This window comes from Monodelphis domestica, chromosome 1 (assembly GCF_027887165.1).
Source record: "Monodelphis domestica isolate mMonDom1 chromosome 1, mMonDom1.pri, whole genome shotgun sequence".
Classification (NCBI taxonomy): Eukaryota; Metazoa; Chordata; class Mammalia; order Didelphimorphia; family Didelphidae; genus Monodelphis; species Monodelphis domestica.
The window spans coordinates 455,485,788-455,491,886 of NC_077227.1; positions in this window are offsets into that span (position 1 = coordinate 455,485,788).

Consider the following 6,099-nt stretch of genomic DNA (forward strand, 5'->3'; position numbering starts at 1 on the left):
CCTGGGAAGCATGTGGAGGAATATTGTGACACTCCTCTTGGGTATCTTCACCTAAGGATCCCAACTCCCTCTCCCTTGGATGAGCCTTGGGAAGGACCTGTTGGATCTGACTCTCTTAAACAAGGTATTCTGGCCAGTTGATTTTAGTGACTTTATTTGTGGGGTTAGAGTCCCCACTGCAGGGGCTAGAGGTCCTTACCTGGGGTTTGAATCCCTGGTTCGGGGTGGTTAGAGACCCCCCAGTTGGAGTTCAGGGTGGTTAGAGGCCCCCTGGTTGGAATTTGTGGTGGTTTGAGGCCCTCCCAGTTGGAATTAGAAAACCCAGTAGACGCATTGGAGGAAGAGGGTGCGGCCCCGGGGGGAAGCCAGGCCACACCACTTTATTTTGGGGACTACTCATCCCTGTCCCCTTGGGGTGAGTAAAGGAGCACATCCAACCCAACATTCATATTTGTTATGTCTGTCTTGGCTGTCCAGTCCGTCACGTATTGCCCTGTCTGCTTTCATGTTTACCGTCTTTGGATACAGCCTTCAAACTCCTTTCATTCTACAGGACATTATGGGATAGGGAGAGTCAACCCCAGAGATCTACTCTGCTCTCCTTCATGACTATCCATTTCTCTGTCTTCAAGGTGAGGGCCCACAATCTCTCCATGTCAAAAAGAGTAAACGTGTTACCTTCTGCTCTTCAGAATGGCTGCCATTTGGTCTGGGATGGCTGGGGGGGGAGGGGGGGCACTCAACTTAAAGGTTATTTCCAAAGTCCAGGACCACAAGGCCATCCTGATCAGATTCATTATATTCTTACTTGGCAAGGCCTAACCCTGGACCCCCGTTGTGGCTCCAATCCTTTCTTCCCTCAGATCCCCATGCCCCCTCCGGTTGGGAAGAGATCAAATCTAAGCAGCCTGAGTGAAAATTCAATTGGATGTTTCTGTTTGTTTGTTTTCTCTCATGTTGCATAGCTGAGCAACATCAAGGGGGAAAAAATGAGGAAATTGGCTTTTTGATACCCTAAATTCTAACACCAGGTGGCAATTGGACATATTTTGCAGGAAAGAGGGCATAATATGGACAGAAGCTCCTTACCTTTTAGTTTTATCCCCTTACTAAGCTCCAAACTCTACTCTTCACTTGGATTTTTTTTTAAAACCCTTACCTTCCTTCTTGGAGTCAATACTGTGTATTGGCTCCAAGGCAGAAGAATGGTAAGGGCTAGGCAATGGGGGCCAAGTGACTTGCCCAGGGTCACACAGCTAGGAAGTGGTTGAGACCAGATTTGAATCTAGGACCTCCCATCTCTAGTCCTGATTCTTAATCCACTGAGCTACCCTTTACCTGGATTTTAAGGCAAGGACCTGCCAAGAAATCCAGGCAGATGATGAAGAAAAAAAAAAGGGAAACTGGGAAGCTATCAGTTCATTGATCAGATCTGTCTTCCTCCTCTGCTGCAGGGAATAAGAGGGTTGATTCTGAACAGAAAGACAAATGGTGAGACACCCCTACTTTTGGGATTTTTAAATGTCTTACACTTTTAAAACTAAGGTTTTTTCAACCTGTAGAACATCCTATTATCTTCTGCTTTGAGGTAAACAGGGATAGATAAGAAGTCCTGATACATCTCCTTTCCCTGTCTGCTAGCCAGAAGGGAAGTAATGCTTTAATATCTCTATTAGAGTTATTTATTGGTATTTTATTTCAAAATTGTTATCATGTGTATATGTGGGTTTAGAAAATAACATCCTAATTTTAATTTTCTTGGACATTAAAATTTCAGTCTGTATAGAAAAGCCACAGATCAGTTTTGTAAAACAGGTATTTTTTAGCAGTATAGCCTCAAGAAGACAATGTTCCATCCTTATCTATCTTTCCATCATAAGAGGTTTAAGGGAAAAAATGGGTTTGTGTTTAAACTTAAACCAAAAATGGGTTTTTGTTTAAAATTATCAAATGTTTTTTATCTCAGTGGTTTTCATCCAGTGTATTAAAGGTGGAGTAACTTTATTATTATATTTAACTTCTTGGTCTGTAAATAGATAATCAGCCTGCTTGTCAAAAGGCTTGCTTTAAGGTTTACGGTCTTAAAAGGTTTCGAATCGCTGAATTTAAAATAGGTCCTGTAATACTAAATGCTTTATGGGATTTTTTGAAATATGTTATGTGAGTTGCTGCTAAAATATGTGTTTTAAGTATTATTTGGATATAAACAAAAGCTCATTATAAACCTGACTGTACCATAGATTTTGTTCAATACTCAGTGGTTACCTCAGTTTACCAATTTGTACTATGAACTGAAATTTATAACTGATGAGTACTATGTTAAAGATGCAGTGTTTCAATGATGTAATCCTTGAAATCAGAATTCTTTTGGGTTACCAATTAGCAATTGAAGTGATACCAATGGAATGTTTGTTTGATTTAAGGAAGTCAGAGAAAGTGGGAAGGTATGTTGGATTTGAATTCAGAAGAAGGAGGGACTTTGATCTAAAGTCCATAAAGCTTGAGTATGCAGATTTGTGAAGGAAGAATGGAAGTTGTGTTCTGCTTTTTAAGCAAAGGGTTTTGAAGGAAGAGAGAGAGAGAGAGAGAGAGAGAGAGAGAGAGAGAGAGAGAGAGAGAGAGAGAGAGAGAGAGAGAAGGTGAAAGAGAACAGACAGATGTTTTGTTTTCATAATTGGATCTTTAACTTAGGGATAATTTCTAGAATTGAAGTATGTAGTTTTGGAAAATCACAAATAATTCTGGATTTTCTCTGAAAATTCCTTAGAGAGATTCCTGACTGATCTTGTCTTAGTTCCTTCACATGGCCTAAGGTCAGGATTTGATCTAGCCCTGATTTGTATTTACTGTAGAGCTAATGAATTCAACATTCCTGTTCAGGTTTTGTGACTAAATTGTGATAAATTAGTTATTGCCAAAATGTGTAAGAATAACTGCTATAATGTAGACTCATAGGCTTTAAGGAATCCTTAGAGAGGGTAAATTATCAGAAAAGCTTGTTTGAGGTATATGGAAATTTTTATCTACTGATAAGCAGAACTTCTCTCAGCTGAAATGGATAAGACTTGTCTTTTAAGGCAAAAAGGCTTCTGGGATCCAATCGTGGCAACAAAGTACTCTAAGGAGAGAGAAAGTCCCAGGATGGTTGGAGAAGGCAACCTAAGGCTCACCTGGGAATGGACCTTTTCTGACCATCTAGGCTGTTAATCTTTGAGTGATACACAATAATGGCATGAAAGAGTGACAGCCTTGGCTTGTACATGAAGCCATTCACTGTGTCCTTTGTGACATGAGGAAATATTTTCCCTGTCTGCCTTTTCCTGTGTGAGAAATTCCTATTATCAGCACATAATGCAAATTGTAAAATTAAAGTTTCCATTTCCCTAAACAACCTATTAGGTTAATAATTGAAAATTCTTAAATTGTTAGGGAACATACTTTGAGAAGTAGGTAAGGTTTATTAATAGATGGCTTGTATTTGCAGCCTTAATTTACCACAATTAAAGTTTGGATCTTGAGCTTGGAAATACAACCCAAATATCCCAGAATCTGAGGTAAAAGAAATTCATCTGTAAAATATTGTTACTCAAGTGTTTATAGATGCCATATTAATGTGTACTTTTCAAAAGGATATTCTTTAACAGAAACATCACATACCAACTCTGCAAACAACTCAGGAATCCAATTTCCTAAAGGGATCTATTCCTGTCAGAAGATGATTTCTGAAGATGGAGTCTGTTGGCTAAGATACCCAAATGCAAATGTTTAATATCAATTACTATTGTATTAATTTTCTCTCTTTCTATCTGGTGTTCTAGTTGTTGCCCCAGTCCTGGTTTCTACACTTTGATCTTAGGGGCTGACTCTCCGCCTTGTGACCTATCTGCCAATCAGGGGAAGCAGTCACTGGACATCCTTCAGATCTCCAAGCAGGTCCCCTCCTACCTAGGACCCAGTCATTCACTGAGGATATGTCCCTAAAGACCCTGTGTTCACAGTCTTTCCCTCCCTGTTCAATTTTTGGCTACTCCCCTTTGGGATATGTGGACCTTGCATTTGTAACCTTGTCACTTCTCTAGTTGCTTCTAGGGTAAAAACACTCATGGGTGTCACCCAGATGCCACTGTAACCTCAGCAACCATCTCAGCCTGAAGCCCTGGACATTGCGTACAGTCAATACCTCTCTCCTGACAATAGGCAGGGACATCTCTACAACCATTCTCAGTTCTGAAGAAGCTACAGAATACTGAGACCATCACCCCTTTTCCCTTACATATTTGGAGAGGGGGAGATGACATGGGCATTGTACCCCCAGAAACTTGGGCAAACTATTATCAGGAAAATTCCTTTGCTCCCTTACATCCTAGCTTAAAACATCTAATGACCCCTATAGGACCCTGAGATGATTGTGCTCCTTTGATCCTCCTTTAGATTTAAGATGGACAGAGAGATGTACCTCCAGGCTACACCTCAATTCTATCGGGCTGTATCTCACACATCTGTCTGTTTCCTATAACCAAAGAATCTTTTATGAGGGTCATTCCCTATGTCTCCAGGCAGACGCCAGTCAGATGACCAAACCCCTGACCAAATGCCTGAGGGTTTACTACTCTAGGTATAGGAAGGGGCACCTCCAACATCGTTGGAAAGGGTCCTATGTTGTTCTTTGCCTTTATGCTGATCATACGGGGCTAATTCCATGCATTCTTAATCACCTAGTAGCCTTCATCAAGGATCACATTAATACTGTTCAGCTAATGTTCCTTCATCAGCATTATCAAAACCTGACTCCCACTGAATCCCCTTATAATGATACGGTTGCATGAGGAAGATTCCTCATGTACAGCAGAAGAAGTAGGGAATGAAGAGCCAGCTCCCAGATCCCTTCTTTCCCCTCCCTGGCCCCCTAACCCCAGGAGTTCCTGTCACTTCCCTTCAGCCAGGAACTGATAACACCCCAGCCCCAGGAGTTCCTGTTCACTCCCACACCCCAGGAATTCCTGTGTACTCCCCCTACCACAAAAAGCCTGCAAGCCCCAGACTAGGGGCTCCAGCCAGTTTTAGAGTGCTGAGCCCAAACTTCAATTTGTTTAATAAACCCCCTCTTGTGATTTACATTGTTGGTCATTGTTTCATCCTTGGGATTGATTATCCGGACACTTCACTGCCCCATCAGTTGTTCTGAGGAAAGCACTAAAGACTTGTGGGTTATCACACTTCACTTTCTGCCCTCTCTACTACATCCTTCATATGAATGCCAGAATCTTTTCTTAGCTTAGTTCTATGCATAGTATCTGCTTATGTCTCTCATTTTCATTAGCATTAAAGGATTTTGAGGTGAAAGAAGCCTCATTTTACAAGAAATTGAAGCCTAGAAAATGGAATTCAGGGAAGCAGTCAATAAGCATTTAAAATTTAAAACACCTACTAGGTACCAGGTACCATATAAAGCACTTGAGATACATAAAAAGGCTTAAGACAGTCCTTACACTTAAGGGGCTCACAGTTTAAAGGAGGAGCCAACTTGAAAATGTGTGCAGTGGAAATTGAAGGGACTTTGAAAATTTCAAAATACATCCTCTTTAGCCACTATTAAAGAACATGACTGTGGGGGGGGGGGGAATCTTTAAAATGTAATGAGAGATCTTATAATCAGAGAGATGCAAATCAAAACAACTCTTAGGTATCACCTCACACCTAGAAGATTGGCTAACATGACAGCAAAGGAAAGTAATGAATGCTGGAGGGGATGTGGCAAAGTTGGGACATTAATTCATTGCTGGTGGAGTTGTGAATTGGTCCAACCATTCTGGAGGGCAATCTGGAACTATGCCCAAAGGGCACTAAAAGACTGTCTGCCCTTTTAATCCAGCCATAGCACTGCTGGGTTTGTACCCCAAAGAGATAATAAGGAAAAAAACATGTACAAGAACATTCATAACTGCACTCTTTGTGGTGGCAAAAAATTGGAAAATGAGGGGATGCCCTTCAATTGGAGAATGGCTGAACAAATTGTGGTATATGTTGGTGAGGAATGATGAACTGGAGGAATTCCATGTGAACTGGAAAGACCTCCAGGAAATGATGCAGAGGGAAAGG